The sequence below is a fragment of the Cimex lectularius genome, unplaced genomic scaffold (assembly GCF_000648675.2).
Source record: "Cimex lectularius strain Harlan isolate CLEC.00 unplaced genomic scaffold, Clec_2.1 scaffold30, whole genome shotgun sequence".
In the NCBI taxonomy this organism is placed as follows: Eukaryota; Metazoa; Arthropoda; class Insecta; order Hemiptera; family Cimicidae; genus Cimex; species Cimex lectularius.
This window is the reverse complement of record NW_019392730.1, coordinates 2,247,496-2,260,500: the sequence shown is the minus strand read 5'-3', so window position 1 is coordinate 2,260,500 and position 13,005 is coordinate 2,247,496. Positions and strand designations below refer to the sequence as shown.

General features: G+C 33.9%; 1 protein-coding gene across 1 annotated transcript in view; it reads left to right on the top strand.

The window, feature by feature from the left end:
* The window catches only part of LOC106662634 (alpha-2A adrenergic receptor), a 403,288-nt gene that overhangs the window by 374,711 nt on the left and 15,572 nt on the right, over window positions 1-13,005 (top strand). The window lies entirely within an intron of this gene.

Sequence of the window (13,005 nt, the reverse complement as noted above, 5' to 3'; positions counted from 1 at the left end):
AACATAAACTCAACGACTCAACTTAACTAGACGGACATTTTTCTGGAAAAAATTATTATTATACAAAACAACTTTAAAGGTATATAAGTATTATTGTGATATTTTACAACCAACATAACGTTCTTTTTTAAGTGTTATTTAATTTGGACTTCCAAATTCATAAAAAACAAGGTGATTGTAAGAAGGTAAAATAAAAAAACAGCCAAGCAGCAACACGTAGTCCCATCTCCTAGACCTCGGGGGAGTGAAAAAGGGAAAAGGAATTAAAAAAGTGGTTTTGGTCAGAAAAGGGTGGAAAGGGGGGAAAAAGATCCGCCCACAAATTGCACCTAATCCCTAGGGATAGCGGTATTATCCCGGATTCAAATCCTCTCCTACTGCGATCCCCTTTCACCCTACAATCTTCACTCGCCGCTTTAGTTCTCTACTTTAACCAAATGTAACCGCTTTGAAAGCGCGGAACTTTCCCCAAAACAAGCCTAAACGCTTTAGTTCCATACGAAGAGAACAGACCGATGTATAATACGAATGATCTGTTTGCCCTCGTCCGAGAAAGCAAACAGGAAGCCGTTTTGTCGAAGTACAGAGACACTAGTCAGGTTTTCATTTTACATTTTATAAGTTGACGTTTTATCTTGAAAAACATTTTAAAAAATATATACGTTCTTCTTTTCTCTTCCTTTCAAGGAATTAATCTCCAGAAGTCATTTGCTTTATAACAAATATAATTTTATAAAAGGGATTTCAGACTGAAAAGCTTTTTAATTAAAATGCACCGTTTTTGTACTTTTATACATAAAAACGGTATAACACGAACAACAAAAACAGGCAATTTCTAAAATAATGAAATCTTTTCATTTATTTAATTTTAAAACGTATTTTATGTTGAAACAAAATATATATAATAACAATAAAAATATGTAATAACAAACAGAATATAACAAGTTTACTCTGCATTGATTAGCAAATTGGAATTTAAATAAAATTATAATTACACGATTAACAACGAAAAAAGAATGAGAATAACTGACAAAATTTATAATCTAATGTTAACAGGAAAAAAATGATTTACTATAGCTTCTATATAATAATAAATAAAAAGAAAAAGTACTGATAAAAATAACACGGGCTATTTTATGTTTTTCTTTTGCACAATTTACATATTTGTGTATGTAACTGTTGCGTAGAAAGATCTTTAAAAAAAAGAGTTTTTATTTTTAACTGGTTTTATCCCTGAAGGTCTTTTATTATAAAATAATACTCAACATTACAAACCTAACGACATATAAATTGAAAACATAACATGTAGTAAATATACAGGGTGAAAAGACGTAAATACTTCAGCAGTTTAATCTACGTGTCAAAATGGACAAAAAAGTTTATATTGTCTGATTTTCAACTGTATACAAGATATTTCACTTTCCCTGGTACTTGAAGATTTCTAAACTTTGTCCAACAAAGCCCCCGTATCTCATAAAATATTAATCCTGCTCTAAATTGGATTACATCAATAGAAATACAATGTTAATAGAGGCATTTGTTTTATGTTGCAGACTTAAGCTACCAAAGTACAAAATCAGTTAGACCATAAACTTTTACGAGTGTTTGTTGTCTAAGTTCTTGTCCAAAGTTTAGTTAAGATTTTCTTGGCTCTGAAAATACGACAGATTTGGCAGATTTAAAAAAGTTACCATGCTACTTATTAGTAAACGCATTTCAAATTTATCAAAAGTCAGTTATCACCAGTAAACAATTAAAATTTATTTGTTAAACAATATACAGGGTGAATTGCTACTCGTGCTACAAACTTCTCCAGTAGATTCTTCACCCTGAAATGAACAAAAAAGTTCATATTGTCCATGGTCCGATTCTCAACCATTTCAGAGTAATTTCGCTTTTTATCGATTTTGAAAGATATCACGTCCTGGCGTCGGAAAATCGTGATATCTTTTAATCTAAACATTTCTCTTAAAATCTATAAGCACCGTTGAAATCCCCGTTAATTTTTAGAGAGAATCAAAATCATAATTCCATTGAAATTTTTTAATTTAATTTAATGCCCATTTAGTATGTAATGCTTAAGAAGTTTACAAACAGCTAGAAGGTCAAGGAAGAAAGACCCAAACGTTTTGCCACCTTCATCTTCTTATTGAAAAATTAACGGGGATTTCAACGGTGCTTATAGATTTTAAGAGAAATGTTTAGATTAAAAGATATCACGATTTTCCGACGCCAGGACGTGATATCTTTCAAAATCGATAAAAAGCGAAATTACTCTGAAATGGTTGAGAATCGGACCATGGTCAATATGAACTTTTTTGTTCATTTTAGGGTCAAGAATCTACTGGTGAAGTTTGTAGCACGAGTAGCAAGTCACCCTGTATTTAAGGTATATACATTGTTTAACAAAATAGTCATTAAGATGTGACTTTGATTAAGTATAAAAAGAAAAAGGAAAAAAAAGTATCTTTGGTACCAAATTTGGCATAAAAAAAAGAACAAGCGTCGGTGGCTGTAACGGTTTAGGTGTTGACACGGCGCTCATCACTGTAAGGCAAAGATCCCGGGTTCGAATCCAGCGGCACTGCATTCGAACCCGACATACTTACAAATGGGCTTTTTTTTAAAAAACACCGGCACCTTGAGGGTTTATATGATCTCTGCTGTTGCAAACCCTTGTAAAAAAGAAAAAAAGTAAAAGTAACAAGCTTGTAAAAATTAAATAAAAATTCAATTTCCATTAAAGATTGTGCTCGTATGAGAGAAGAGACGCAGGTTGAATCTTGCAAGCAGTAAAGTACCATATCTGTCGGTTCATCCAAATTCTGATTAAACATTAGACAAGGACGTTAGAAATTTGTAAAATTTGTCTACTAATTTATTTGGAATTATATTTGCGTTAAGGTTTCAATACAAAACACAAATTAATCTCATAGTACTATTAATGCTATTTCTATCGATGCTCTGATTAAGACAGGACTATCATTTTATGAGATGGGAGGGTTTAAGGGAAAAAGTTGTGAGAGACTGAACTAACCTGCAAAAGGAAAATTCTCGATTGCAATTGAGAATCAGTCTATGAACAGTAGAGGCTTTTTACCCATTTGGCATGTAAAATAACCTCCTAAAGATTTGGCTTTTGTTCACAGGACTTCTTACATATAAAGTAAAATTGCTTTATTTTGCTGTTTTTATTGACACATTACACTATTTTACTCATAAGAACGTTGTTTTTTGGTTTAAATAGGCTATCAAATATTGTATACCTATTAAGTTTTTCATATTCTCTCTAAATGACCATTCAAGCCTGTTAATCGTTGCCGGCGGCCAATCAGTGAGAAGGCAGAAATAGGGAGGGGTTCTAAACTGAGTTGAGCTATGCAAAATAGTTAGCAGGTGGCAGCTAATGGCAGTTCTGGGGCATAAATCATGCTAACGTGACCGTCGTTTCTATTTCCCTTCCTTTGACGCCCCTTTTGCAAGCTGGCGAACTAATAATGCAAACACGCAGGGCTCAAATCCTCTGTCATTTGTGAATAAACAAGATATCACCTTTCATTATTTTATTTATTTTTACAACATTCTTAATACAACATAAAAGCAATATAAATAGCATGTCAGATTTTATTCCTTTACAGCAAATAATGATGATCAAAAAATGAAAAGAAAACATAAAACATTCCTTAACTTACTATTATAACACCTGTTTTTTGTTTTGTTTTATATACTACTAACTCAGAAAAATAATTAAACAGGTTTATTAGCATAAGCTAAACTAAGTTAACGCCTGTACAACTTTAGCAATGTACATGATATTTATTACTAATATTATTGCAATAGTTTGGTTTATATTGTTCAGTCTACATCACTTTCTCGTGTTAACCAACATTGTGAACATAAAGTAATACAATACTTTCAACCAACAATACATTTCAAAATCCTTACCATCTCTGAAGCCCGTGACGATTATTTCTACGTTTTGATATTGTAGTTCAACCTGGGTTTTCTAATCAGTTTTTTTTAATGAAATAACAATTCATTATATTTAGTGGTCTGATTGACCAAATTACTTCTTTCAATTAATTGATCTGTTTATGTAAGGTGTTGGTTGAAATGAAAAAGTTAGTGTCACGAACGGGATTCGAACCCATGACCTTTGACTCAATACGCCGCTGCTCTACCCACTTGATTATCGTGACTTCGACCCACTCGGACACCCCATCTCAACCTACCTTTCGAATTTTCCCTCCTTTCGACTTTTCCCTCCTTTTTGCTATTTTTCAAATATCATGTAATTAGCGTCAGTTTAAAGCAGCGGGGTATTTTTATTTTTATACAATTACAAAAATAGTCCAGCTTGTATCAAATTTCTGTGAATTGTAATTCGAGAATATAATTTGAAGATTGACTCGGACACCCCATCTCAACCTACCTTTCGAATTTTCCCTCCTTTCGACTTTTCCCTCCTTTTTGCTATTTTTCAAATGTCATGTAATTAGCGTCAGGTTAAAGCAGCGGCGTATTGAGCCTAAGGTCGTGGGTTCGAATCCCTCTCGTGACCCTAACTTTTTCAGTTCAACCAAAACCTTACATAAACAGATAAAATAATAATCTTTATTCTAGAACCTAATGCCTCCTGGAATAATTAATTAAAAAGGCATAATATCTTCAGATATTCAAGATTGGTAAGCTATTCAAAGATGTCTATCTACAAAAATAAAAGGCAATTAAAATTATTCGGTGCCAAGTTGTAAGGATAAAAAAGTAATCATAGAGACGGGACGTAAAGAAGAAAAGGGTTAGAGAGAGGAAGTCTTCTCAATAGTTTCACAAACTGACTCATCTCTTCAATCCTTATAATATCTAATTCAAAAATTCCTCCAAAAAGGGCAAAACTGAATTACTGATCTTGTTTCTGAAGCGGATGCATAAAATAATCTCTTTCACTATTCTCTGAGATATATGGAGAAATGGGCGACGCGACCAGAAGGGAGCTGGCCAAATACTTTGAAGTTTGCATATGCAATATTGAGTTGTCGCCAGGGGGCTTAGGCTGTGAGTATCCCATCAACTTAGAGGGCCTTGTTTCAGTCGTGGGTTTACCTAAGCCTTGAGGCCTACAATGTCCCTCGTCATCTAACAAATTCATCAATTATCCAAGAAGGGGGACAACAAGAGCCAGTACTTGTTAAAGGATTTAATCTGGTAACTCCCGTTAGGCCTTGTTTACAGGTATCCTTTAATAATAATAACATCTGCTGGTCCGGCTGGAAAGTCTTAGGGTTAATCCCTCTGCTCAAATAACAAACTCGCTCAGTCCGTCTTAATACTCTTCCTGCAACATTTAGCCAAAATGATTTACCTGACCATTCAGTTACACCACCCTATTTATGGCCACAATAAAGACGGTTAATTTCGTAATATACAAATATGTGCATATGTATCTTATACCTATATACTGAATATTTTGTAAACTTCAAGTTAACAACTAAACTTCAAAAGTTCAGAAAAACAAAACATTTTGCCTGTAAGTAAGAGAAAATTTAGGACTCTGGGAATGAGGTATTTTTCTTTTTATACAATTACCAACAATAGTCCAGCTTGTATCAAATTTCTGTGAATTGTAATTTGAGAATATAATTTGAATATTTAAATAAATGAAATGTAAACCCTCTTTGAGTATTAATTTTTGTTTGGGAAATAGGAAAAGCAGGGAACAGGGTGATTTTTGTAGACAGTATATTGCATAAAGTATCCCTGATTGTATGACCTATTCTTATTTCTGACTGAACAACGTTTGCAATACAATGTTTATTTTTCTTTAGTTAGTAGAGTACAGTCGTAAAGTACATTATAAAAAATCTTGCATAAAAAAGATAGAAGTGTACAACTTTTATTGTCAATTTAGCTGTGTTTCTTGTACATTGTTATAAAGTATTCTTACTGCCTTACATATTTTATTAATTATTATATTGTGAATTGTTCATAACTGTTCATTACAATTCGATACAAAGTCGATTGTCTGTCATAACAGAAACGATCCTGATACTTGATTGATTGCGTCCGTTCATTTCAGGGATCCTGCTTTTGATGTTGACTGGTAATTTGCCCATTCTTGGCTCCTTAATCCTGGCTCCTCGAATGTATAAATTGTCCTTACCCGGCAGAAAATTCTAACCGATTCTATTTTGTTAAGGATGAGTTTATATAAAATTATATGTATTTTGGTTTTGCGTAGTGGGATTTTTAATCTTCTTTGCGTCAAGTAGGTTCATTATGGTAGAGAAATTAAGAAAATATATAATCTAATTTTTAATCCCGTTTGTAGATCTTTTCAGAGGATCTTCGGAAGAGGTCAAACAGAGAAAACTTCCTTACGGTTTTCGCCGAGCTTTCGACAGTTTTATACTGTCATCTTCAGGGCTTTAAAACCTTAATAGGAAATTAAACAACATGGTGTTTTGGGCACAGAAGAACATTATGTTTTTTTCGGCTCAGCATCTTTTTTAGTTTTTCAGGTACAAATGATCACAGTACGTTTCCCAAATATATAAAAACACCTAGTTTTTTATTTTTTTTATATTTTTTTTTATTGATTTGATCTGTGATCCTACTTTATTGTTATTTAAATTTTAAAATAAGTTATTTGTACATGTATATACATATTTGGGAAACGTACTGTGATCACTTGTACCTGAAAAACTAAAAAAGGTGGATTTTATTGGTTTTTTAGACTTATATGAGGTAACCTTTCTCGACCACGTTTTTTAACTTTATTTTTACTGTAATTTTAGCTATAATTTTTAATTGTTAATGTATTCCATTTAAATCAATATTTAGATGCTGAGCCGAAAAAAACATAATGTACTTCTGTGCCCAAAACACCATGTTGTTTAATTTCCTATTAAGGTTTTAAAGTAAGATATCCAATTATTGTTGTAATTATTGTTTTTTCATGTTTTAATTGTTTGTTTATATGATAATAAAACAGGCCCTGAAGATGACAGTATAAAACTGTCGAAAGCTCGGCGAAAACCGTAAGGAAGTTTTCTCTGTTTGACCTCTTCCGAAGATCCTCTGAAAAGACTTCTTGTATCCAGCAGGTCGATATTCTAGTTCATCGTTACCTTTTGTAGATGTTAATTTCAAGAAATGAGTCAAAGCATCTTGATTGTAGTTATGGATATCGGAAGTTAGGTTTTATACTAGTTGCTCTCTTTTCCATTGAGAAATTAGGTACCTGCTGGCAATTAAATTTTTTCAGACTAACCAACATAAAACATGTTTGATTCATAAATTTGTAATACTCATATGATAAAATTTAAAACTCGTTCGGATTGTTATTACATCACCTTAATTAAATTTACATTTTTTCCTCAACTTTCATTGCATAAAAATTAATATGTCCATTTAGCAAATCTATCACATTTTTTATGCACTACCTGATAATTAAAATTACAATTACATTAGCAACAATGTTACATTACATTAACAATTATCTGTTACAACGTGAAATTAAAAAATACATGTGTAATAGAAGTTACGGGAGGTGTTAGAAATGATAGTGAAATAAAAATTAAATTGAAAAAAGTACCTTAAGTTAAATTACCTAAAGGGATTCGGGTGATCCTTGAAGTGCACCATATAATACAGATTTAGATACTGGAGAGGAAGGAGTAAAATTGTTATAGGGAGCGAAAACAAAGGGTGGCACGAGGGAGGATAGGATAGGAGGCTTGAGACCCCTTATTGGATTGTAAGGATGGGATCTGTTGGACAAAGTTTGGCAAACTATTGGAGTGATGAAGAGCACTGTGAAACTTAACATTATTGAAGAATTTATTTTTGGATAAACGGGATTTTTATGGGGGTCTCACAAGTCCCTTTTTAAACTCTATTTTTTATGTATCTTCTTCAGAATTGCCGTTTCTAAATATGAAAAACACATAAAAATCTACTAAGAATAAGACTTACAAGGTTTTTGCCAAAAGACAAAATTTATTCAATTTTTTTCTATTTTTCGTAAACTAGTAACTAGTATGAGCATGGCGATTCTTTATACCGAGCGCTCACCAACACTCACATTGCGCAGGATAGCGATATTGTAGGAAATAGACAAAACATCTAACATAACATATTTATAAATATGTTATAAAATACAAACATTAAAAATACTTATTAAATCCATTAGATTTCGTGGTCGGATTGACCAAATAACATCTTTCAATTAATTAATCTTTACGTAAGATATTGGTTGACATAAAAAAGTGAGTGTCACAAGCGTGATTCGAACCCACGACCTTCGGCTAAATACGCCGCTGCTCTACCACTTGAGCTATCGTGACTTTGATCCGCATGGACATTTATCTGAACAAATAACTTACATAAACATTAATTAATTGAAAGATGTTATTTGGTCAATCGGACCACGAAATTTAATGGATTTAATAAGTTAAATGAATATCTTCACTAAAGCTCTCCGTGCCATTTCATTTGACGCCGAGAATCGAATAGATTACACGACATTTGAAAAATGGAAAATAGGAGGAAAAATTGGAAAGGTGAGGTTGAAATGGGAAGTTGGTGTCCGAGTGTATCGAAGTCACAATAGCTCAAGTGGTAGAGCAGCGGCGTATTTAGCCGAAGGTCGTGGGTTCGAATCCCGCTTGTGACACTCACTTTTTTATCTCAACCAATACCTTACATAAAAATTAATTAATTAAAAATACTTATAAACACTAAAACGAAGAAATTAAGCTGAAGCATAGTATAAACAACAGTCTGATTAAGTGCCTATCGAGTAAGCTCAAAGAAACAATTATTTAGGCCATTTGCGGTTTAAAAATACCCATAAAAATTATATCAGCAGAACCAAATCGCTAACGACATTTTCCAAACCATTTTGTTTTCAATTGTTTTAGTGAGATGGGGGTCGATGTATTGGAGACAAAATAACATTCATAATAATTATGAATCTAAGAACATCAGATTAGAGACGTGGAATTTTGGTGCGGTGGTAAAAGTTTAGCAGTTTCCCGCAATTATAAGAAGAGCCTGCAAATTGGTTGTAGTAGTATTTTGTAGATTATAAGTTTGTTTTCTTTCGATAGCTTAAGTAAATATCCCATAAATTTGTAGAAAGAAAAGTCTGTAGTATGTTAATCGAGACTTTAGTCGAACCCAAGTTACCGAACCCAGTCAGTTTAAGGATAAGAAAAGGCTTGCCGTTGGTTAATAGAAAAGATTTGCTTCAAAAAGAATTTATCTTTTTTAATTATTCGGAAATCGTGAGATGCGGTCTGGTGACCAGACCGCATCTCACGATTTCTGAATAATTATCGAGTAACGGTCACTAATTAACACATATTTATCTTTTTTGTTTAAAATCTATAAATGAGATACATCTTTTGAGTTATTTCTAAGATCTCTAGGATATGACTGGAGAATATTACTGTTATGTCATCGGCAAAGGATGCAAGGAGAGTCAGAGGTGCAGTTGGGACATTTTCTGCGGTGAAATGAATACAGAAGATTGGTCCAAGCAGACCGTCCAGCGATCCTCCGTGGACACGGAGCAGTAGTCTGCCACTTGACGGACAAGAGCGAAAGATTAGTTAATCAATTATTTGAAAGTACACTATTTTTTTTTTCAGAAGACACTTACTTGTTCCATACGCTTGTACCACAAGAAATTAGGATCTGACCGAACACGCTTCCTAATTTTCCGCCCTAAGCTGTCCCTTCATCCTAACACACTAGCCTAAACTCTTTCCTCAACGTCCTACCCTTATAATCCTCCACGATGTCTAAAACGAAGATGGCCTCGTGACCTTTCTTACCCTGCCCAATTAAATAAAAAAAAGTGTCAACCTGGCAGTTTTCTCTCCCTTCTGCCTTCTGGTCTGACAGATCTGTCAGAGTTGTACATAATTACCTATACTATTTGTTCTATATACATTTATTTCGTACAGATAGCAATAAATGAAATTTTATTTAATTAAAAAATTTCTGGCTGATCATACTCTTTTTTAAAACAACTAACTTGCCACCTGATTGACTGTGTCCATTTGTTTCATAAATTCTGCTTTTGATAGTTCTGTGGTTTGATGAATTGTGTGGTGATTTGTCCGCCCCTGTCTCTTTAATCTTCGCTACTAGGTTGCATAAATTACCCTAATGTATCGTTTTACGTTGTTTTTATATCAATGTCTGTGGATTGCCTGTTTCATAGGAAGATTTTTGATTTGGTTTTCTATTATCAGTATAGAAAAGATATTTATGAAACAATTTACACTTTTTCTGATGGCTTTTTGGGGCTAGGAAATAAAAGAGAAAAGAGTTTACTCTCATAGTAGTATGGTAAACATTCAATATTGTTCGAATACACATAATTCTAGTTGCATAAACAGTCATATTTTTCCCACGTTTTGTCACGTTGTTGGCGTTGGGGTCGCGACTGGAAACGGCTTTTCCGCGTTGAAGCGCCTGAATCAACACCCTTGTTTGGAGATACCCAGCAAGCCGCAGACCTTACGAAATTAAATGTCAACACTCCCCCGATTCGATTTGCACGGTAGAATGGATGCGCGTCACTCCCCAGACGGGAAATCAATTAGAGAGAGCTGTTGGAAGAGAGAAAAATGATTCCTCTGTCCGCGGATAAAAAATATACATTTTTTTCCATCCTGGCCTTATTTGTAACAGTTGGTCCCCCCATTAGTTTATTTTATGCCCCTGGGAGGTCGAAAACGGAGGGAAATATTTGACCGGTTTTTATTTCGGCCTGCGTGCCACATATGAAATTTATTTATTTCCAGAAGCGGGACGTCCGTTGCGATAGAATTGTGTATCATAGTTAGAATATGTTTTTCAAGTCCCAGATGATCGTTTACAACTTTAATAAATTGCGTACGTTTCGTGTTAGGGACAGAACGATTGGAGCCAACCGAACTCTCTCCGCCTGTTGTCCACATTCATATCGATTTATACCGTCCGTGATGTTTGTGGATTTCTGTTTACAAAACAGGAATTTGACAAATTGGCATCTGTCGTTCTGCTGTAAGTAACAAAGATGGGTGTGAAAAGTCGCTATTTCCAAATTTCTCCTTCTCAAAGAGAAAACATAAATAAATTCATATCGGAATTCAACAGTGATCAAGAAGGAACAAAAGTAATTTAAGCCATGTTTATAAAATTAACATGGTAAATGTAATTATATCACTGTTCTTATGTATCAAATACGAACTTAAATGTAAACTGACTAGTAATATAGCATATATCCGACAAATATGGTCACCGCCGACCCACTGTATAAACTAAAAATCTGAGTTTCATTTATTTTTTTTTCAGTGGCACCCCTGGTTTTACTTCTCTTTTCTGAACTAGCTAGTTTTAGTCGTTACCTTACCAAATAACTAACAAAAGAACAAGAAGACACATTAAATACAAACTCAGTCGAGGTATTGGATATTACCTACCATAAAGTCTGCTCAGGTTTAAACGTATGGTTCACATTAATAAATTACTTTCCCATATATTACACCTTCTTCTCAGAGTAAGCTGTTCCTACAGTAATCAAGAAGAGATCAAGTTCAATGCTTTTTAAACACTGTCGATATAAAGTTATAATTGTGTACTTTAAAAAAATTCAACATTACTTTATATTCGTAAACATTAAAAAATTATTGCGGCTCACTAGTAACTGTGAAACATGTTCTTCGAAGGTCCACTGCTTTACTTGTCATACACCAGTGATTTTCTGAAAATAGATGGAGTTAAAATTGCTATGTTTGCAGATGACACAGCGTTGATATCACTAGGGCCGACTATCACCCATTCAACCAAAATCCTCCAAAATGCAGGTAATAAGATAAAGAAATGGACAAAAAAATGGAAAATCAAGCTAAATCAGCATAAATTAGTTCATCTAATCTTTACAAACAAAAAAGTGGACCATGTTCCGTCGCTCACAATCGATGGAACTACTATACCGTACAGCAATACAGCTAAATATCTGGGAATGACCTTAGATGCCAAGCTGAGATGGAAAGAAAACGAGAAGAAAAAAAGGACAGAAATAGGTTTAAGGTATAGACAACTGTACTGGTTGATAGGACGTGGCGCCAACCTTGCTATACAAAATAAAATATTATTATATAAACAAGACATAAAGCCTATGTGGACATATGGTATTCAACTAGGGGGTTGTACCAAATTCAGCAATATCAAAATCATACAAACACTCCAAAATAAAATCTTACGTAACATGGTCAATGCACCTTGGTACATAAGGAATAAGGATCCCTGAAGTCACGGCGGAAATACAAAGATTTTCCGCCAAACACCAGGCTCGCCTCCGCGGTAGCCGAGTGGTTAGCATAAGATACTCTCACGCTGCGGTCGTGGGTTCGATTCCCACCGTCGCCTCTGGCCCTTTTTTCCCGATACCCCCCAATTTGAACAACATATATAAGAATTCGTCATGGCTAATATGCAAAGAACATAAGGCAAAAAAAAACCAGGCTCGCCTCAGCCAGGACGAGAACGTGGAAGCGATCAAACTCCTACATAACCGAAACACCGTCAGAAGATTAAAAAGAACTAAGCCATATGAACTTGAGCAGTTAAAAATGAATAGTGAATAGTGAATAGCGAAATGTAAATCTTATTGTACCAATGGGTTTATAAGAATGTAAACATTTATTTATTCTATAATATTATTGCAAAATTAATGGTTGGTCTAATAAGATCAGTTAATAAATAAATTTAATTTAAAAAAATGTCCTTCGAAAATATGAACAGTTGCAGCCGCACGGGACAAAGTATGGCCTATCCACAAACTCCAAAGTACATTTGAAAAACACGGAGATAGCAGAAACAAATGGATTGGATACCTGAAGCGCATAAATGCATATGGTCTCATTTGAAATCTCTTTCACACGTGGTTATCAATTCCAATTAATTTCAATCCACAATTTCCGTGAGAAATAAAAATCGTAAAAGAAG